General features: G+C 41.6%; 1 protein-coding gene across 1 annotated transcript in view; it reads right to left on the bottom strand.

The window, feature by feature from the left end:
- LOC122656629 overlaps positions 1-23,690 on the bottom strand; it is a 107,199-nt gene that overhangs the window by 26,146 nt on the left and 57,363 nt on the right. The window lies entirely within an intron of this gene.

Here is a 23,690-nt window from a genome sequence, read left to right as displayed (position 1 = left end):
ACAGTAGGTCTCTTCTAACCTTTCTATCACAGGTGATGCTACTAAGGCAACTATCATTCCAATTTTTGTTGATTGCCAATTCCCTACGGCACTTATAGAAGGAGTTCATCCATTTATTCAGCATCCGATACCTGTTTGTCAATGAAATACCATGTTGGGACTGATCTTGCTGTGTCTAAGGACATTTCATCTCACCAAAAAAGTATTTTATTAATATAATCATTCAGATAAAAACAATGGGTTTTAAACCTCTTCACAGGCCAATTAAGTATGTTAAGATAATTCTTTCAATGAGTGTATTGAGGATATTGGAGTGCATGACCTGAGGTGGTCTGGATTCCCCCTTACTTGGAACAACAAAAGGGCTGGAATTCATCGAATCTCTTGCAAGCTGGATAGGGTGTTGGTCAATGAAGATTGGCTTTCAGCTTTCCCCTCTTCCCATGCTTCCTTTGACAATCCAGACATATCCGACCACTCCCCCATCTCCCTTGCTATTCAGCCTCACTTCTTTTGGTCCTAAACCCTTCAAATTTTTCAACATGTGGTCCTCACACCCCTCTTTTTTACCTACTGTTCAAGAAGCTTGGGACAAGCCTGTTTTTGCTTTCTCTACCCTCCTCATTGCCCTCTCCAAAAAGCTCAGAAATGCTAAGGCTGCCCTCAAAGATTGGAACATCAACACTTTTGGCAACATCCCCCAGCAGGTCCTGGATTGCAAGGCAAGACTTGCCTCTATTCAGCTTTGGTTGCAGTCTGACAATTTCAATGGTGCTTTAGCTGAAGAGGAAAAGGAGATTTCCTTTGAGGTCTCCTCTTTGCTAGCCCGTGAAGAAAGTTTCCTCAAGCAGAAATCCAGAATCAAGTGGTTAGACCTAGGTGACTCCAATACTGCATACTACTACCGTTCTTTGAAAGCCAGAGTCAATTATAACTTCATTGTTAAGCTCACAGCTCAAGATGGTTCTACTGTTTCAACAGTTAAAGACATTAAGGACTTGGCGGTTCAGCACTTTAAGGGATTATTCAGATGCACTCAGATGGACTCTTCTTCAATCCTGAATGACTTACTCAACAAGTTCATTCCCTCGGCTTACCTTGACTCTTTGAGCTCCATTCCCAAAGAAGATGAGATAGTGGCAGCCATCCATTCTCTTAAGGTGTCTGGTGCTCCTAGTCCGGATGGGTTTAGTATGGGATTCTTCTTAGCTACTTGGGACATCATCAAATTGGACCTTATTGCTGCCATTGAAAGCTTCTTCTTTAATCCTAATCAGGTCAAGGGTATCAATCACACTTTTCTCTTCCTCATCCCCAAAAAGGAGGGGGCATCTACTATGAATGACTTCAGACCCATTGCTCTCTGCAATCTTCTGTACAAGTTCATTGTCAAGATTCTTGCTCAAAGGCTTAAAAGTGTAGTGGATCTCCTTGTCAGTGACAACCAATCAGCCTTCATCCCAAGAAGAAACATCTCGGACAACATCCTTCTTTGTCATGCTATTGTCAAAGGGTTTGATAGGAAAAATCACTCCCCCTCTATTCTCCTGAAGATTGACATCCATAAGGCTTTTGATTCTCTAAGGTGGGATTTCATTAGACAAGTGATGACCAAGATGGGATTTCCAACAATTTTTGTCAACTGGATTCAGGCCTACATCTCCTCCCCAAGGTTCTCAGTGTTAGTTAATGGCAACCCGGCGGGGTATTTTGATGCTTCAGTGGGAATTCGGCAAGGCTGTCCCCTCTCCCCCTACTTGTTCACTTTGGCTTTGGAAGTTCTCTCCAGGAAAATCCAAATTAGCACAGATCAGTAGCTCATTTCTCCTTTGCCAAAGTGTAAAGCTCTCAAGCTAACTCATTTGGCATTTGCAGATGACCTGATGATTTTCTCTAAGGCTTCCATTGCCTCTCTAAAATCTTCTTTGCTCTGTCTTCAGTATTTCCATGAGTTATCGGGCCTTCACATCAACCCTTCAAAGTCTCTTTTGTTCTTTGTTAGGGTTTCGGATTTGGACAAAGTGGCTTTTATTGAGAAATCTGGTTTCCAAGAGGGTCATCTTCCTGTCAAGTACTTGGATCTCCCTTTAATTCCAGCTAGGCTATCAGCTCACCAATGTACCCCGATGCTTGATCTCATTCGCAAAAGGCTTCATTGTGGAAAGGCATACTTCTCTCTTATGCAGGTAGATTAGTGCTTATTAGATCAGTTTTGGAATCATCTTATATCTACTAGTCCGGCATATGGTCTTCCCCAAGCTACTATCAAGTCCTTGGAAACTCTTTTGTCTTCCTTTCTCTGGAAGGGTAATGATTCTTCAAGGTTCCTTCACCCTCTTAGCTGGGCAATTGTGTGTCTTCCTAAGAAGGAAGTTGGTTCGGTTATTAGAAGAATCAAAGAAGTGAACTCTGCTGGAATCATCAAGCTCATTTGGAAGATTGTCTCTAAACAGAAAAGTATATGGGTTGACTGGATTTACTCGAGCCTCCTTCGTCAGGACTCCATCTGGATGACTTCAGCTTCCTCTGATTCTTCTTGGGTTTAGCACAAGATCTTAGACTCCCGTCATCTGGTTCTTCACAAAATTCACTCTCAGATTGGTGATGGTCTCACTTCCTATCTTTGGCTCGACCAGTGGCACCCAAGGGGGATCCTCATCCACTCGATAACCCCGCGAATCATATATGCTTCTAGTCTTCACAGGCTCTCCTTGGTAGCTGACATCTTAGATCAAACTAGCTGGTCCCCTCCTCCTACCTCCTCTCCAGAGCTTAATCTCATCTGGGATGAGCTTCCCTCCATTTCCAGAAGGCATATAGGTAGAGGTGACTGTGTTTCTTGGTTGGCAAGCAATTCTAGTTTCTTCTCCTCTAAATCAGCTTGGGATCTCATTCATCTGAAGGGCCAGTTGGTCCCTTGGGGAAAGCTTCTTTGTTTCAAGCATCGCATCCCTTGCCATTGCTTCACTGCTTGGAGGATCTTTTCCAATTGTCTTCCAACTCAGGCCTTCCTTCATCACCGCCAGATTCTTGTTTCGCCCTCTTGCTGCCTCTGTTGGAACAATGTGGAAGACTCTGATCATCTCTTCTTTGAGTATCCTACTGCGGCAACAATTTGGAAAGGTATATTAATCAAATGCTGGCCTGCCCCTAGAGGAATCCTTCCCTTCTCCCGCGAGTGGATTTCGATTGATATGACCTTTGCTGGTTCCTCTATCTGTGACACGGTCGGAAAGCTTGCTTTTTGTGCAACTCTTAACTATATTTGGATGGAGCGTAATATCAGGAAATGGACCTCCAACTCTAGGTCTTATTAGCAGATTTGGGATTCCATTTCTTTTGAAATTAAGGCGAAATTATCGTCAGCTCCTCCATCTTCTTGCCTTGACACTTGAACAGGCTCATTGTTGTCTCCTGGGGCCTTTCTTCTGTCTCTCTTGTTGCTCCTGGCCCTCATTTATGAGGGTTTGGCTTCTGATTCTTTGTTTTGTTGCTCCCCTTTAGGGGCCCTATAATTTTTTTCCTCTTTGGTAATGAATTTCTTATTTACCCAAAAAAAAAAGTATGTTAAGATATCGTGGGGCCCTCTTATGTAAACCACGATAGAAGGAGTCCTTCTATCGTGGAGTATTTATTTCCTTTTGTATTCCTACTATTTTAGGTAGGTTAGTTGCTTCTTCTCTAGGAGATTTTCTATCTTATTTCTTTCCTATTCTAATTAGGAGAGTGCTGGTTGTAATTTTCCTTCTATTTTATTCTAAATCAGATCTGGGAGAGAAGAGCAAGTATCGGCTGTGAGTTCTCTCAACAGCTTCTCTTCTTCTCTTATCTCCCACTTCATTTCCTTCTCTTCTTCTTGCTACTGGTTTTCATAGTCTGATGTTGTAACATGGTATCAGAGCATTAAAACCAGTAGCTCCTCTCTCCTTCAATTCTGGTTTATTAGTGATCTTCACTCAGCTTTGCTTCTTCTGGCGGCAGCAGCCTATGCTGCATATTCTCCGCCCTAGTTGTTAATGATATGATATAAACTAGGCTGCATACTACTACTACTACAACATCTTCCCATCGATCCATGAAGAAATATTGAGAAAGAGATCGAATTCCTGCTACTATGGTGCTTGCGGCTACTCTGTTTTTTGGGTCTTTCTTCAACAAGTCATCACTTTTACTCCATTGTCCATCGCATGATATGGATGGAATTTTCAGAGGTCATTGGCTTCTACTAGTACTTCACTCGACCAAGAGTTGGAAGTCTTCTACTGGTTGGATTTTCTGCTACAATTTTTTGCTCTCTACACCTGGCAGATGCTCTGTTTTCTGGAAGTTTTTTTTTTTTTTTACTCTCATCTGCTATTGAAGGCTGATCAAGTCTACTGATCAGAGTAAGGTTTTTCTTTGGAGATCTATTTAATTCATCTACAGCAATTGTTTAAGTTGTTCTGCTGCAGTTTTGCTCTGCATATTTTTGGTATTTTCTGCTACTACTACTCTGCTCAATTGCTGGTGTTTCCTACTACTGCTGCAACTCTGCCCTGCATATATATTTTTTGTGCTTTCTACTACCACTGCTCTGCACAAGCTGCTACTTCTGCCTCTCCTTGGTGTTCACTTGTGTCACTTTATCTGCAATACTACTATTTTCTGTTATGGCTGATCCAAAGTCTACTATGGACAATGTCAATATTCAGATTACCAGTATTAAGTTGAATGGTGTTTCCAATTATATATTACGGTCACAAGCTGTACTTGTTTATATCCATGCCAAGGGAAAAATGAAGTATCTTACGGATGATCCCCCCATTATTGATCCTAAAGATCCCACTTCTTTCACTACCCATGATGATTGGATGTATGCATAGTTGTCACGGCGTCACGGCGATCCAAGTCGGTGGAGGGGTGTCACGTCGATATATCGACATGTCGCCCGCCATGGCGTTGCCATGGCGAGCATGTCGACCATGTTTTATTTTTTATTTTCTCTATTTTTAATGTGTTAATAGATGTATACTCAAGCCATGTTTTATTTTTTCTCTATTGTTTCTCAAGTTTTAAGAAGAAAATTCAGAAATCGAAGAAGAAATCGAAGAGGGAAAGAAGAAATCGAAAGAAATCGAAGAGGGAAAGAAGACAGGAAGAAGAAATCGAAGAGGGAAAGAAGACAGGAAGAAGAAATCGAAGAAGAAATCGAAAGAAATTGAAGAGGGAAAGAAGAAATCGAAGAGGGAAGAAGAAATCGAAGACAGGAAGAAGAAATCGAAGAGGGAAAGAGAGTCAGGAAGAAGAAATCAAAGAGGGTCGCCATGGCGTAGGTCGCCATGCAGCCCTCTCCAGCGCCAGGACGCCATGACAACTATGGATGTATGAAAATTCTAAACTTAAAATCTGGTTATGGAATAGTATTGAACCCTTCATTGCTGCCAATGTTATGTGCCACAAGACTGTTAAGGGAGTATGGAATGACTTAAAGGAGAGTTTTTCTCAGGAGAAAAATATTTCTCATACCTATGAGTTATATGAAAAACTGTTCAGCTGCTCTCAAGGGGGTAAATCCCTCAAAGAATATTTCAACACCAACAAGGGAATCATTGAGGAACTTCAGGTCCATCAACCACTCACTACTAACTTGGAGCAGCTGAAACTCCAAAGGGCAGAATTTCATGTTGCGAAATTTCTTGCCAGTCTGCATCCTGATTATCAGTCGGTTAAGAGTTATCTTCTTGCGGGTGAGAAAGTTCCATTGTTAAATGAAACATTTTCCTGACTTCAGTGCATGTCTACATCTACTAAGGCTGATTCCGCTCCTTCTCCAAAGGACAGTTCTGCCTTTATTGCTGGTCGGGGACGAGGTTCTTCCTTCCGTGGTCGTGGTCAAGGGCAAGGAAGAGGCCATGGCCGTGGTACTGGTGGACATGGTGGACAGCAAATTGATAAGTCTAACTGTTTTTGCACCCATTGTGGCAGGCAGAATCATACTGTTGATACTTGTTGGGCTAAGCATGGCAAGCCTGAGTGGGCCCATGAGTTGGCCAATACTGTTATGACCGACCATACTCCTGACAAGATATACTCTGGCGAACCAGCATCTGCACCTAGACCTGCTTCCACTGTGTCTATTCCACATGATGATTATACTCGATTGCGGCAACTTAAAGCCACTACGGCCACTCCCACTGCCACTCTTGCTCACACAGGTAATTCAGCCTTTCTTACTAGCTCCACTCCTTGGATCATAGATTCCAGTGCTTCCTCCCACATGAAAGGTAAGGCTGATTCATTTACTTCCCTTTAAAATTCATCAATCTTCTCCGGTTATTGTTGCTGATGGTTCCGCTACTAAAGTGACAGGTCATGGTACTATTTCTCCTACTTCATCCATGACCTTGTCATCTGTTTTACATGTTCCTTGTTTACCCTTGTCCTTATTGTCTGTTAGACAAATTACTAAATCTCTAAACTGTTCTATCACATTTTCCCCATCTTATTGTGTTTTTCAGGTTCTTCAGACAAGGAGGATGATTGGTGGCGCAGTTGAGTAAGGTGGTTTATACTACTTGGACAGCACAAGCCCATCTACTACTGTTGTTACATCTACTACTGGTTCTTCTTCTCTACAATGGCACTACCATCTTGGTCATCTATCATTTTCCAAGCTGCAACTTATGGTTCCAGCTGCAAATCCATTACCCGTCTTGAATGTGAAGCCTGTGAATCAGGCAAACATCATAGATCTTCTTTTCCTTCTCGTGGTTTACCTGGTAGTACGTCATTATTTTCTTTAGTTCACTCAGATATTTGGGGTCCATGTCATGTTAGTAATAGATTTGGTTTCCATTATTTTGCCACCTTTATAGATGATTACTCTCATTCTACTAGGGTCCACTAGTTAAAAGACCGGACTGAGTTTCTTAATGTTTTCAAAAAAATTTATCAAGAAATAAAAACGTAGTTTGGTAGTTCTATTAAAATTTTCAGATCTGATAATGCTATTGAGTATGTGCAAAAGGATGCTTCTGCATTTTGTTTGGAAAATGGTTTAGCGCAAGGTTTTGGTGGAGAGAAAATTATTATCGGAGGTGACCTTAACGGACATGTGGGCAGGGATCGTAGAGACTATGATGAGGTTCACGGAGGATACGGAGTTGGAGAGAGGAATAAAGACGGGATTTCAGTGTTAGACTTTGCGATAGCGTTTGACCTGTGCATTGCAAATACCTTTTTTAAAAGAGAGAAGAACATTTAGTTACCTACAAGAGTGGGCAACATGCAAGCTAAATAGATTTTTTCCTAACTCGAAGGTCAGACAGACTTTTATGTAAGGACTGTAAGATTATACTAGGAGAGAGCTTAACCGTTCAACATAGACTGATGGTCTTGGATATGTACCTCAATACGAGGCAACGTAAGAAGGCGAAACAGGTTTGCCCTAAAATAAGATGGGGGCGACTACAAGGAGTTCTCCTAGAATCATTTACCAGTACAGTAGCTCTGCAAGGAAAGTGGGATTTTGAGGGAAATACCAATGAGATGTGGACTGAGATGACGATTTGTATTAAGAAGGTTACTAAAGAAGTCCTAAGGATTTCAAAAGGCATGTGTTTGGCCCCTAGAGAGACTTGGTGATGGGATAACGAGGTTTAAGCAGCCATTAAGACTAAGAAAGCTCGTTTTAAGACATGGCAAAGGACAAACAAGGCAGAGGATAAGGTGCGATATTATGCGGCCAGAAAAGAAGCTCGGAAGATTGTGGGGAAAGCAAGAGCGAAGAAATATGATGACCTCGATGAAAAACTTAATACAAAGGAAGGGGAAAAATGCAATTTATCGGATCGCCAAAATAAGAGAAAGGAAGAGCCGAGATTTGGACCATGTTAGATGCATTATGAGTAAGGATAGTAGAGTACTAATACGAGATGAGGACATTATGGAGAGATGGGGTGAATATTTTTACAACCTATTAAATGGAGCTACCTTGACCGATAGGATGGATTCAGAAGTGGAAAGGAATAGTCTTGAAGTCAACACAAGTCATGGACATCTACAACAAGTTAGCGAGGACGAAGTTAAAGAGGCCCTACAAAAGATGAAGGTAAGTAAAACACCAGGACTGGATGAGATCCCAATTGAAGTGTGGAAGAGCTTCAGAGCACGAGGGATATCTTGGCTAACCAACCTATTTAACAAGATTTTGAGTACAAAGAAAAGGCCAGATGAGTGGAGGAGAAGCATTGTAGTTCCAATTTATAAGAATAAAGGTGATATCTAGAACTGCAATAACTATAGAGGCATAAAACTAACGAGTCATACTATGAAACTTTGGGAAAAAATCATTGAAGCCCACTTAAGAAGAGAAACTGATATATCAGAGAACCAATTTGGTTTTATGCCAGGGAGATCCATGTCAGAAGCTATTTACCTTTTAAGGAGGCTTATGGAAATATTTAGAGCTTTTAAAAGGAATCTCCATATGATCTTTATTGACCTAGAAAAGGCCTATGATAGAGTCCCAAGAGAGCTAATTTGGCATGTCCTAGGGAAGAGAAGGAGCTCAAGTAACTATGTGGATATAATCAAGGACATGTATGCGGGCGTAGTAAAGAGTGTCAGAACTGCAGGGACCAAAGTAGTGAATTCCCTATTACAATTGGGTTACACCAAAGATCAGCTCTAAGCCCTTTTTGTTTGCACTCATCATGGATGATTTAACCAGGCACATCCAAAATGAGGTCCCTTGGTGTATGCTTTTCGCTGATGATATTGTTTTGATTGATGAGATAGTGGAAGGGATTAATGCAAAGCTGGAGTTATGGAGATCAAGCTTGGAATCACGAGGTTTTAAGTTAAGCAGAACAAAGACAGAGTATATGATGTGTAACTTCAGCCAAACCAGGAGAGATGATGAAGTGGTGAAACTTGAGAACCGAGAGCTACCACAAAGTGAATGCTTTAGATACCTGGGGTCAACCATTAACAAAGAGGGTGATATAGAGGATGATGTTTCCTACAGAATTAAAGTAGGATGGATGAAGTGGAGAGGTGCATCGGGAGTGTTATGTGACACATGCATGCCTGTTAAGCTTAAGGGAAAATTCTATAGGACAGTAATAAGACCAGCCATGACTTATGGAGAGGAATGTTGGGCAGTTAAGAAGAGTAATATAGATAAGATGAGTGTAGCGGAGATGAGGATGTGTGGCAAGACCAAGAGAGATAGAGTAAGGAAGAATTGTATTAAAACCGAATTGGGAGTTGCACCAATCCAGGACAAGATTCGTGAGAGCCGTCAAAAGTGGTATGGTCATGTGTAACAGAAACCTATGGATGCACCGATAAGGAAGAGTGACCAAATTCAGTTTGACGGAGCTAAAAGAGGTAGGGGCAGGCCTAAAATGACTATTGGAGAAGTGGTAAAAAAGGATATGCATGTGGTAGGCCTCGATCCTAGTATAACTGCAGATAGAGTTGTTTGGAAGATAAGGACCCGTATAGCCGACTCCTTGTAGAGGAATGTTCCTGGGATGGTGCTTTGACTTTTTTGTTTACTTATTTTTTGGTCTTCTTCCTTTTACTTCTTTTTACCTCTCTTATTTCTTTTACTGTCATAACCTCTATCGGATCCAAGTAGCCGACCCCATTTAGTTGGGATAAGGTTATGGTTATTGTTATTGTTGTAGAATGGTGTGATTCATCAAACTAGCTGCTCTCATACCCCCCAACAAAATGGGGTGGGTGAACATAAGAACCGGCATTTGTTGGAAGTTGCCCGGTCTCTTATGATTCACATGCATGCTCCCAAGAATTTTTGGTGTGATGCTATCCTAGCTGCTTGTTTTATAATTAACCGAATGCTTTCTTCTGTAATAAATAATCAAACTCCGTTTACTGTTCTCCATCCTCGTAGTGCCCTTTTTCCTTTATCACCCAAGGTGTTTGGTTGTGTTTGTTTTGTTCAAATTTTGCAGTCTCATGTTGACAAGCTCTTTCCTAGGGTAGTAAGTATGTCTTCCTTGGTTATTCTCGCACCCAAAAAGGGTACAAGTGCTATGATCCGCTGTCTCACAAACAGTATGTGAGTGTTGATGTCACCTTCTTTGAAAACACACTGTATTATTCTGCTCCTACTTCTCCTTCTCCAGCAGGTTCGGATATTCCTCCTCTTCCTCCGGTTATTCCTCTTGATGTGCCTGACAACTCCACCACCTCTATTAAACCATTGTAGGTGTACCAGCGCAAGAAGAAACTTGTGCCTCCTACTAGTACTAACCCTGCTCCACTAGCTGTCCAATCTGATCCAAGTCTGGAGGTCTCCCCTGATCATCCTACTGCTCTTCGAAAAGGTAACCGTGCTTGTACTCAAAAGTCCTTAATTGCTTATCCTATTGAAAAGTATGTGTCCATTTCCCGCCTACCTCTACTTTTCACAACCTTGCTTTTTCCGTATCTACTAATCCGATTCCCTGCTCTCTTTCTGAGGCTTCCTCTCACTCTGGCTGGAAGTTGGCTATGGATACTGAAATGGAAGCCTTATTATCTCTTGGAATTTAGCGGATTTACCTCTAGGGAAAGATATTGTAAAATGGCATTGGGTGTACACTGTCAAATACAATCCTAATGGTTCGGTTGAACATCTTAAAGCCAGTCTTGTTGCCAAAGGGTATACTCAGACTTACAGTGTTGACTATTATGAGACATTCTCGCCTGTTGCTCTTCTAAATTCCGTGCAAGTTCTCTTTTCTATGGTTGTCAATTTGAGTAGGCCACTTTACCAGATGGATATCAAGAATGCATTCCTCTATGGTGATCTCTAAGAGGAAGTTTACATGGAGCAACCTCCAGGGTATGTTGCTCATGGGGAGAATTCTACCAAAGTGTGCAAGTTACATAAAGCTAAATATGGGCTGAAGCAGTCACCTAGAGCTTGGTTTGACAAGTTTAGAACTATTGTTACTTGTTACGGGTTCTCTCAGTGCTATGCTGACCATTCTGTGTTTGTTCGACGCAAGGATTCCAAGGTTGTTGTGCTAGTAGTCTGTGTTGACGACATAATTATTACTGGGAATGATGAGTCAGGAATTGCAGCAGTTAAGTCCTATCTACATCAGCATCTTCAGATGAAGGATTTAGGTCCTCCCTAGTATTTTTTTAGAATCGAAGTGTTGCGTAGTAAAAAAGGAATCAGCTTATCCCAGCGGAAATATGTACTGGATCTTTTCACAGAGAGAGGTATGCTTCTAAGCCTACTGATACTCCCATGGATCCTCATCACAAGCTAGAGGTTGATGGTGGTGAAGATTTTGAAGATATACACCAATACAGGAGGTTGGTGGGTAAACTTATTAATTTGATTGTTACTCGACCTGACATATCCATTGCAGTTGCTGTCATTAGTCAGTTTATGCAGTCTTCCAAGAAGCCTCACTGAGAGGCAGCTTGTCGTATTCTATGATATTTAAAAGGAGCTCTAAGAAAGGGACTGGTTTATACATCACGTCAGAGAGTAGATCTGATGGGGTTCTCTGATGTTGACTGGGCTGGTTCTGTTGGTGATAGGAGAGTTGGTTTTTAGGTTAGAGCTGCAAGTAAGAGAAGGAGAAGAGGATGAAGAAGAAAGAGGAAGAGAGGAGAGGGAGAAGGAGACAAGAGAGAAGAAGTGAGGATATTTCGGTGGTAAGTCTTGGGTGTGAGAGTGATCTCTCCACACCTATATTACTTCATTAATAGAAATGAGAATATTACATACACCTCCCTAGGGAGGTAAAATGTAAGAAAGGTAAAAAATAGAAAATACACAATAGGGCAACTAGACAAAAGGGTAGTTTGAGCTAAACACATAACTTCTAACAACTCTAACACTCCCTCTCAAGTTGGAGAATAAATGCCATGAATTCCCAGCTTGCATAGGAGAGTACCAAACTGAATAGAGGTAAGAGCCTTGGTGAAGATATCTGCCAATTGATCACCAGTCTTCACAAAAGGAGTACAAATACAACCAGAGTCTATTTTTTCCTTGATGAAGTGACGATAATCTTCTCCTAGTTTGTGATTCTGCTCAATAGGAGAGTTTGCTGGTTTGCAGCCTAACATCCCTATCTCTGTCAACAAATCAGGAAAAAACTTCCGTTGACATATGTTGATTCCTCTCTTGGCCCTTGACACTTCAATTCCTAAGAAATACTTCAAGGGACCTAGATCTTTGATTTAAAACTGTTGAGCCAAGTAGATTTTCAGTTTAGTTATCTCAATCGTATCATCTCCAGTGACTACAATATCATTAACATAGACAATGAGGGTTGTAACGGTATCATTGCCCCGTTTGGCAAAGAGAGTGTGGTCAGCTTGGCTCTGGGAATATCCATTCTTCAGAATAATCTGCCGAAAGCGCTCAAACCATGCCTTTGGTGACTGTTTGAGGCTATAGAGTGCCTTCTTGAGGATGCACACTTTCGCTTCAACTGAAGGTATTTTGAAGCCTGGTGAGGTTTGCATGTACACTTCCTCTTCCAAGTCGCCATGAAGAAAGGCATTCTTCACATTTAACTGAAATAATGGTCAATCTTTATTGGCAGCCAATGATAAAGGAACTCTAACAGAGTTGTGCTTAGCCACAGGAGCAAATGTCTCCTGATAGTCAATTCCATAGACTTGACTATACCCCTAAGCCGCCAACCTTGCTTTGTATCTCTCAACAGTAGCATCAGATTTATACTTGCTTGTGTAGACCCATCTGCATCCAACCGGGACACGTTCCCTGGGAAGATCCACCAATTGCCAAGCACCATTCTTCTCAAGTGCCATCATCTCCTCAGACATAGCTTGTCTCCACTTTGGGTCAGACAAAGTATCAGTAACATTCTTAGGAATAGAAGCAGTAGAGAGAGCAGCAATAAAGGCAAGATCTGTAGGAGAAAGAGCATCATAGGAAACAAACTGGGCTATGGGATTAATACATGCTCTTTTCCCTTTTCTAACAGCAATAGGAAGGTCTAAATCAGATGGAGGGGAAGGGATGTCACCTGATTGAGGAGAATGAATCTCAGGATGTGGATCCAAAGAAGACTCTTGGTAGGTCTTCTTTCTTTTACTCTTCAAGCTTTCACCTTTTTTGTACTGAATGTGGTAATCCTTCTCATTACCAGAACCACTTTCTGTTTCAACCAATTTAGTATTTTTTTTTTTTTGGATGAATAAAAATATATAACTAAAAAAGAGGGGGAAATGAACAAGCAACCAATTTAGTATTCACACTTGATTGATCATCAATATCAACCACATCCATAGTCCTGTGTTTTCCAATGTCAAGCATAAAAAGAGAGATAGGTAGAGGAGAATGAAGGAAATTAGTAGCCTGTTCATTTCCACAATTCTCCCCCTGAAGAGGATGCTGAGAAGGGGCAAAGAAAGGGACAGATTCAAGGAAGGTGACATCTTTGGAGATAAGGCACCTGCGAGAAGAAGGGTGATAACAATTGTAATCTTTGGTAGTAGAAGAGTACCCAAAAAAGAAACACTTGAGAGCTTTGGGATCAAGTTTAGTGCGAGTGGATTTGTTAACATGCACATAACAAACACCGCAAAGACTTTCGGAGGGAGAGAGAAGGCAGCAACCTGTAAGGATAAGATTTCTAAGGGAGATTTGAAATCAAGAAGTTTGGTAGGCAAGCGATTGATGAGAAAGGAAGTAGTGAGAAGAGCTGCAGACCAGAAGGTCTTGGGAACATGCATGCCAAACAAGAGACTACAGGTGACCTCCAATAAATGGCAATTTTTTCTCTCAGTAACCCCATTTTGTTGGGGTGTGTCAACACACGCTAGCTGATGGATAATGCCATTATTAATAAAGACTGCTTGGAGGCCACTAAACATGTATTCTCCCCCTTTATCAGACCGAACAATTTTGATTCGAGTATCAAACTAAGTAAGAATCATGTGATAAAAAGTCTTAAATGCATCACAAACATCACTTTTATGTTTCATAAGAACAGTCCAATTAGCACAAGAAAAATCACCAACAAATGACATAAAATAACGATAGCCAAATAAAGAGGTAGTAGGGGAAGGTCCCCAAACATCAGTATGCACAATATGGGAAGGAGCAGCAGTTCTTATCATGATATGGATAAGAAGAACGACAGTGTTTGGCAAACATACATGGTTCACAATGAAAAACATGAGAAGAAGCAATAGAAGAAAATAAGTAAGGTAATTGTTTCCTCATTACAACAAAAGATGGATGGCCAAGACGATGCCGCCATAACATAACAGACTCCACAAAACTACTATCATTACATCCACAAACATAGGGCTGAGTTGTGGGCAAAAAAGGTTAAAAAAGATAAAGGCCTTGTTCCTGACATCCACTACCAACAATCCTCTTCGTCACCAAATCCTGAAAAAGACAGTGAGAAAGAAAAAAGTGACACAACAGTTCAGAGATTTAGTCAAATGACTCACAGATAGAAGATTAAGAGTAAGGTTAGGGACAATAAGAACAGAAGTAAGAGAATGAGATCACGTAACAGGGATATTGCCCTTACCAGAGATGGAGGAAAGGGAGTCACTAGCTACCCTAACCTTATCCTTACCAGAACAAATGGTATAGGAATCATAATAATGGGACGTACCAGTGATGTGGTCAGTGGCACTAGAGTCAATGATCCAAGACTGGACTGCAGTAGAAGTTGAGGAGGAGACCTGCAAAGCTGAGGATGAAGAGGAGTTAGCCACTGTAGGTGTAAAAGATGTGCTCAGTTGTAACATGACCCTGCGAAACACTGCATCTACCAAAGTGGAGTCATCTTATGCAGCATCTGCCGCAGTCATTACAAGTGTGCTCGAGCTCTCCTTCTACGACCACCACGAGTACCTCCTCGTGTACTAGGGGAACGACCATAAAGAGTCTAACACCTATCCTTGGTATGTCCAGATCTCCCAAAATGGTTACATTTAAACCTGTCTCTGCCACCTCCACTAGCACCACCTGTCTCTACTGCTCTGTCTTCCCCATGGTTAGGCCCCTAGCTTCTACCACCTCCACGGGTGTCCCGAAAAGAACTAGAATGGAGGGTTGACCTCTCAAGAGATGCTGGTACTGGTTCCATATTAACACGCCGAGTCTCCTCACACTGTGAGTAACTACAAACCTCATCAAGAGATAGAAGAGGGGACCAGCCTAAAATTTGGAGCCTGATTGGTTCATAATCAGGGTTCAGGCCACCAAGTAAAGTGAAGACACGCTCCTTTTTAAGAGTGCGATATACTTTTACTTCATCCTCTGGGTTGGTCAATTGAAGATCCCCGTAGTGGTCATACTCCTCCAAAAGGCTAATATAATCATTGTAATACTCAGAAATGGTCCTGTCACCCTGCTATTGAATTAATTTTTTGGTGAAGCTGATAGACCTTGCCAGAGTCACCTACCCTATCAAAGGTCTGGGAGACATTGTCCCAGATTGCCTTGGCAGTCTCTTTTCTCATAAACCTTCTCCCAATCTCGGGCTTCATGGAGAAGATTAACCATGTCATGACTGTAGAATTTTTTGTCTCCCATTTCTCATAGGTAGGAGAGCCAACCTCTAGGGCTTTAATAGCATCTGTAATATACTCAAGCTTCCCTTTGCTCCTAAGGGATAGCTTCATTGAATGTGACCAATCTAAGTAATTAGTGTTATCAAGCTTCACGATGGAAACCTGTGGATGTGAGCACTCATAAACAAACTGAGGAGTTGTTGGTGTTAGAGTGGGCTATAAATCAGCTGAGCCAAGCCCAGATGTATCCGAATCAACCATATTGTCAGGGAAACAGCACTTGACGATAAACAAGAACACCAAAGACAGGTGGGGAGTACACACTCAACCCAAATATGGAATCCAACACAATAATCAGATTTCAGCAGAGAAGAAACTAGCACAACCTTGATAACACTTCACTCTAATACTCTCCAATGAGTAACATCAACTTTAAACAAGTTCAAAGACTTCACAAAAGCTGTCCATAAGCATTTCTTAACCAAGGAAGCAGCATATGGCAGTCCAAATGCAAGGAACACAGGAACTAGGCATTCTCGGATTTCCTTTTTCCTGTCTACTAGCTTTCTTCTGAGCTGGAGCACTTGTTGTTTTCTCAGTAACCATCACTTGACTTGAAGTTGTGCCACTCTGTTTATTTTTACCCTGTTTGGATGTTTCACATGGTTCAAACCCAATCCAAATCTAACACCAGCTGGTCTCTGTACACTGAGCATCTCATCCAAGATTTTGCTATTCTGTACTTGAGATGTCTGACTGCTCACAATTGGGGATGAACTTTCTGCCCTAACCATTTCTTCAGCTTTTTCTTTCAACATAGTCGGCTCTTTTTCCATCTCAGAGTAAGCAGACATGGCAGTAGCTTGCTCCTCTAATTGTGCCTTGAGAACTATATTTTCTTCCATCAGTTTCTTACACTTAATCACTTTTAGAGATAGTTGTTTCTCCATCTCATCTGCAGCTTGCTAAGTTTCTTCAAACTTCTCCTTGAGTGACTTCACCTGTTCATTTCTTTCTTTGAGGAGTTTGGTAATTTTCTTGTTTTTCCTTCTCTCTTCATCAAGATCATCCAAAGCGGACTCTAACTCAGCTTCTAGATTTATTTCAGCTTCTTGCTCATCCTCCTTTTCAGTTTCAGCTTCACTAACTCTGACCACCTTTTCTTTGTCCTTGGTCTCATACACCATGAACAAAGCTTCGCTGTAAGCACTATCTGATTCATCATCAGTGTCACTCTCTGAAGAATCACTGCTTTTCCTAGAAATCAAACTTCTTTTCTTTAGTCTAGTCCTCAGGTTGGTGGTTTTCTTCTTTTTGAATTTTCTATTCTCTTTTGGTTCCTCCTCATCATCACTAAGACACTAACACTGTTCTTTCTGTGAGGACACTTGGAAGCAAAGTGACCAACTGCACCCTTTATATTTGTCTTTACTTCTGGTAAGTTTTCTGACAAAGTTGGCTGCCCCTTCATCATTACTGCCAATCTCCACATCTGAGGTTTCATTAATATCAAGTTTCTTGAGTGCTTTGAATGCTGCCTCCTTGTCATCTGATTTGCCTTTGCCTTTACCAATTCTCATCTCATATGCAATAAGTGTTCCATGGACCTCATCGAGTGTAACTGTATCAAGATCCTTTGCTTCTTCTATTGCCGAGACTTTTGAATCAAACCTTGGAAGCAGTGATCTGAGGATCTTCTGAACAACTGCCGAATCAGACAGTGTCTCTCCCAAACCTCTGATTGCATTAACGACCTCATTCACCCAGTGCATATAACTTGCAATGTCTTCATCAGATGTCATCTTTAGGCTTTCAAACTGTGCTCTGTGAATTTGTAGTTTAACCTTCTTAATCTTGGGATCCCCTTCATGAATACTAATCAATTTATCCCACATCTGCTTGGCTGTAGTACATGTCATCAATTTCAACATCTCGCTGTCCGGCATTGCACCAGAGATTGCATTGAGTGCCTTCTGATTACTCACATATTTTTTTCATTCTTCAGTATAAGTTAAGGGTGTTGATGGTGCAGTGTACCCATTTGTCACAGACTCCCAAACTTCTAGACCTAAGGAACCCAGATAGAATTCCATTCTTTTCTTCCAAAAGATAAAATTTGTGCCATCAAATTTTGGTACCTTACCAGATGAATATCCTTCTCCTGAAGCCATGACTGTCCTATAGATCTCTCAGTTGTTGGTTTCCCTGTCACTGAATGTGGCTCTGATACCACTTGTTGAACTGGCTTCAACACTGAGAGGAGGGGTCAATCAGTGTTTATTAAATTTTCTCTCCCCTTTTTTCAATTCTCACGGTACCTGTAACACAGTCGTATGCACTCCCGCCTCGCAACCAAGAATGGTCAGGCCTACCAAGATGTGCACACCCATTCTGCAAGCACACATGCACTTCTAATATCCAATCAACCACAAAGACACAAGATGTACATGGTTCGGCAATTTGCCTACATCCACAGAGCAATACCCAATCGGGGTTTCGTATTTGCTCAATACGCAACACTTTTTAACCGCTACAACGGTTCAAGATAGTATCCTGCTTCTGTTCTTGATAATACAAGAAACTAAGGCAACAACCCCAAAAGGAAATTCCTATAAAGCACCAACCTGATAGCCCATACAATGATGTAATAATAAAATAGCAAATCCCCCCTTTTACAGCATCAATCTAAGTTTAACATCAAGCAACAAAAAACCTAGAACATCAAAACAGGGATTCGATATAGAATTACCTCACAACGTAATCCAATTAAGGAAGAACTCAACAATCTTCAACAGTAGCAGCCTTGGACAACATTCTCCAACCTTGAACTTCATTTTTCTTTTTTTTTCTTTTTTTGTAATACTTTGTTCACAAAGGCAGCAGCAAGTGTATGAACCCAAGCCTCCACTCTATATCGCTTTCTTTAGATGGTGCACCGAGGCAGCAACTCACGAATTTCAGAAACCAGTGACTCTTTTAAACCTCCACTTCACAACCAGTGGCAGCAATAAAAAATATATATAGAGAGAGAGAGAGACACCTTACTCGGTTCTGCTGCCTCTTTCTCTGATTTCTCTCACGAGAATACTCTTGGGTCAGCAATTCATCTCAATGAAGATCAATAGAACATCTTCGGCCAGCAACTAAAACTCACGAATCACCTCTATTGCAACCCCGAGAGAACTCTCTCTACTTTTTCCTCTTCTTTTTTATTTTAATTTTTTTAATTCCACAAGGTAGATTATTTTCAATCCACACAATAACCAACTCAGATTCAGCAATCTTCGGATTCCCGAGCTAATCGCATATAGATAGCTTTCCTTTTATATTAGGATCCTAATATTCTTTCGATATAGCACCAAATCAACCAAAAGAGTTCTAATTGAACTCAACTACTCAAGCCACGATCAACAAGAGATGCAATCTGAGCCGCAAAATCTCCTTTAGGATTAACAAAAAAATCAAACTTGAATCACATTGCTGCAATATAGAATGCACAGCTGGCTTTCACCCAACCACCATGACTTGCTGTCCACCTTAATAAAGAATCCCAGCTTACTTCAATAACATGTGGCAGCTCTCTAAGGATACCAGCATTGACATGTGGCAGCAACTATATTCCCATCACATGAGCTGTATAATGTTAACAAGGTTGTTGCTTTACAAGATCAAGACTCCAATATCAAATTAGCAACTTATATAATGCATACCTTGCTGTCCAGCATATGATAAGGTTCCATATCATGCCATGCCTTAGTGCTATCAATCCATTTGACATGATTCATGTTTAACCAATGTACACCTGGTGAGCAATTGAACCATTCCACCTTGAACCATTGAGAACCAGCCCACCTTGAACCATTGAGAAACCAGAATCAACTGTAGTTGCCAACAATGACAACCTTTACTTCAGTAGTCCAACACATAGGGGGTATAATAGGTACCCTTGGGCGATTCTAATGGCCCAGTTCAAACCTCAAACACATGCCGAGAGGTCAAGCATAAGTTCTATAACAAGGTATCGAACCTATGGATCTATTCCCTCTTTTTTTATTTCTAATTAATTGGTTAGTCCTTGGATCAAGAAATAATATAGAAATAGAATAAAGATCTCTTTCTTGAATGAAGAAATAATAAAATATTGTTTCCGGATATCTCAATTGGTCAAATTCCAAGTAATTGTATCCTTTCGAGAAATGCCCGAAAGAGTAACCTCACCAACTAGATAATCAGACACGAGCCCCTCCTTGGGCGGATTCCTCCTTTTGCTCCTCAGCCTACGGGGTATTAGCAGCCGTTTCCAGCTGTTGTTCCCCTCCCAAGGGCAGGTTCTTATGCGTTACTCACCCGTCCGCCACTGGAAACACCACTTCCCGTCCGACTTGCATGTGTTAAGCATGCCGTCAACGTCGAACTCTCCCTTATCAGTGTATGGACAGCTATCTCTTGAGCACAGGTTTAGGTTCGGCCTCAATGAGAAAATGGAGCACCTAACATCGCATCTTCATAGACCAAGAACTACGAGATCACCCCTTTCATTCTAGGGTGACGAAGGGATCGCACCATTCGAGCCTTTTTTTTTATGCTTTTCCAGAGGTCTGGAGAAAGCTGCAATCAATAGGTCGACAAGCCTCCCTTCCCGAAAGGAAGGAGTCAGAAAGACTGCAACTTGAAGCTGGCGGTATTCCTGGCAGCAGTTGGGTGAGAACCAAATCTTGAAAAGAGCTTCAATACGGCTCAATTAGTGTCTTCAAACATCTGAATAGGCTATAAGGAACTTATTTCATACTCTTTCAACAAATCTTTACATAGGAATCTCCTCCTTGAAATCCTTTATGCCCTAGGATTCCAAAAAGAAGAAAAAAATAGGAACAAGGAACTGAACACGACCCTCAAACCTGGTGCTCTGATACCAAGTTGGTTTTTAGGTTAGAGCTACAAGAGAAGGAGAAGTGGTTGAAGAAGAAAGAGGAAGTGAGGAGAGGGAGAAGGAGACAAAGAGAGGATATTTCTGTGGTAAGTTTTGTGTGTGAGAGTACACCTATATTACTTCATTAATAGAAATGAGAATATTACAAATACCTCCCTAGGGAGGTAAAAGATAAGAAAGTTAAAAAATAGAAAATACACAATAGGGCAACTAGACAAAAGGCTAGTTCCCAAACTACCCTTATCGCATAACTTCTAACAACTCTAACAAGGAGGAATACTACTGGGTACCGCACCTTTGTTGACGGAAATCTAGTTACTTAGCGAAGCAAGAACCAATCTATTGTGGCTAGATCTAGTGTTGAGGCTGAGTATCGAGCTATGGCCCATACTGCAGCTAAACTAATATGATTGAAATCCCTATTACAAAAGTTGGGGTTTTCTGTCTCAACTCCCATGAAAATGTTTTGCGACAACCAAGCTGCCGTTTACATCGCAAGCAATCCGGTGTTTCACGAGAGGACCAAACACATCGAAGTTGACTGTCACTTTGCGAGAGATGTTGCTATGAAGAAGCTCATCTCCACACCTTTTGTCTCCTCCGCAAATCAGCTTGGTGACCTGTTTACTAAGCCCTTGTTTGGTCCGATGTTCCATGGTGATCTATATGCTCCAGCTTGAGGGGGAGTGGTAAGATATCGTGGGGCCCTCTTATGCAAACCACGATAGAAAGAGTCCGATTGTGGAGTATTTGTTTCCTTTTGCGTTCCTAATATTTTAGGTAGGTTAGTTGCTTTTTCTCTAGGAGATTTTCTATCTTATTTCTTTCCTATTCAAATTAGAAAAGTCCTGGTTGTAATCTTCCTTCTATTTTATTATAAATCAGATCTGGGAGAGAAGAGCAAGTATCGGCTGTGAGTTCTCTCAACAACATCTCTTCTTCTCTTCTCTCCCCCTTCGTTTCCTTCTCTTCTTCTTGCTGCTGGTTTTCACATTCTGATGTTGTAACAAAGTATGTTGGGCAACTGGAGCATGTGTTGTTATTGTTGGCAACTATACAGTATGTTCTGGTGATGCACGTGTGTACAGGTGTTGTGGCAATGCTGGGAGTGTTGGACAGTGAGTTGGCAGTCCAGTAGCAGTGAAAACGTAACATGTGTCAGTTGGCAGTGATATTTAAGTATCCGGGCATATGTAGCAGTGTTAGGCAGTATATTACAATGTTATCTAGTGATCGGCAGCATGTGGCAGCATCAGGTGAAGGGTGCATGCATTTTAAATGGCAATTTCATAGGTTCACGCTGATGTGTCAACTTTGGAGCCAATTTGAGTAGGCCAAATGCAGATTTGGAAGGACAAATGAACATGGAAATTGTGGTGTGTTGTGTTATCTTTCCAGCACCACTGAAATCGCATCAATCTGATTCCGTACGGGGAAGTTATGAAGATTTTTGTATACTCACAAAGAAAATAAGGAAATGAGGAGGTTTTTGGAATTCGGAGTTGGCATGTGTGGCACGTGGCAAGAGATGGTTGGGTTTTAAAATAAAAAAGGGAAAAAGAACTTTGTCCGGGAGTGTGGCCTACGGCAGCACTCCCATGAGTCTATCTCTCTTCTCCCAATTTGAAAAGACAGCCCTTGTTTTGAGGAGGAGAGAGATAGAAACATGGGAGTGCTGGCGTGGGACACACTCCCAGACAGAAAACTACTTCCTATAAAAAAAATAATAATAATAATAACATTCCTTTTGGGGTGGCATCCCAGGTGAGGGTCATGGACCATGGCACAGGGAGTAGGGCTGCAGGCCAACCCACATAGCTGGCCGCGCAGCAAGCACCAGGCCAAGGGACACGCATGTAGCACTGCACAGGCTAGGCCTCTCCAACAACCCATGCTCGCAACTGGGCCAAATGTTCGACCGAATGCCCAAGTGAAGACCCAATTTCATGAGTTCTCGCCTTCTCGGTAGAGTCCCAGAACTGAGGATCAATGTGTTCCAGAGTGCACTCGTGACATACCAAAACTGCACGAGTTGGTTAAGATTCCAATCCGAGATCGCTTACAAGTCAGCCACTACTGGATCTCAATCAGACAACCACAGTTTGCATGCACTCGAGGCGCGCAACACTGACGCAAATTATTCCATCGTGCATTCTCTTATTTGTCGAGCATCGAGAGATCTTTGTGCAGTGAAACATTCAATTGTTGCACATTATCGGATGTTGCGCGTGTACAACTGTTGATGCCGATCCAACAATCCCCGCTAAGCCTGCATTTTGGAAGGCCGATCCAACGGCCAACATTTGTGCTGCCCTTTGAACGTGTAATTCTGTGCTTCGCAACCTACCCGTGCACTTAAGAAGATTCCAATCCAGAAGCCTGGGATCCAGTGGCTCATATTGAACCCACATTTTAGATAGCCGATTCAAGGACTGTAATCCAAACCGCGGACTGTGACGTTCTCAAAGATCACAAAGATGCCTTTTTAAGCCCATCCAGGCCTCCCCCCTTCATCGATCCGACTGCTGAACTTCAAATTGAGTTTTTCAAATCAATTTAGGGCCTTTTAAGCCAAAGTTTTTTTGCAGCTCTCATGGGATTTGTACCAGAACGTCATAAACCTGAAAAAAGGAGAGAAAAGTGAGGAGAATAGTGCTTTAATGGTGAAACATTGATTTGGTTGATTGTGATGGCTACTTTGATGATGTGAGCATGTTCAAGGTGTAATTTACGCATCAAGGAAGCAGTAGTTTGTGGGATTACACAGGTTGAGGTAATCCAATTTTGCAAATCCCTATTTTGTTAATCTAGGTTGTGTTTAATGTCAAGAAACCTAGCTATATTGAAGTAATATGGGGGAATTTGTATTTCAATTTTTAAATTGTAATACATGTCAAGTTGGGCTTGATAGGATCGCGGTTGTAGCCCCAAGTCTGTGTTGCATAGACGGAAGCAGGGATTGTAGTTCCTGGACTGTTGTAACAGTCAAAATATTGGAGATGATCGAGCAATATACGAGGCCCAATTAGGGCATTGCTCCATGGATTTAGGCAACTTGCCGAACCACGTATATCTTGTATTGTATGTGCCTAGCTATGTTACTGGCTTTTGATGATATTGGAGGGTTGTGACTGCCTTGTAGAGTGGGTGTGCACTACCTGGTATACCTGGCCACATTGTCATTGCGAGGTGGTTGTGCACACGATTGTTTGTGATTGGTAAATTTGGCATTTGG

This window comes from Telopea speciosissima, chromosome 3 (genome assembly GCF_018873765.1).
Source record: "Telopea speciosissima isolate NSW1024214 ecotype Mountain lineage chromosome 3, Tspe_v1, whole genome shotgun sequence".
In the NCBI taxonomy this organism is placed as follows: Eukaryota; Viridiplantae; Streptophyta; class Magnoliopsida; order Proteales; family Proteaceae; genus Telopea; species Telopea speciosissima.
This window is presented reverse-complemented; position numbering and strand designations above follow the sequence as displayed.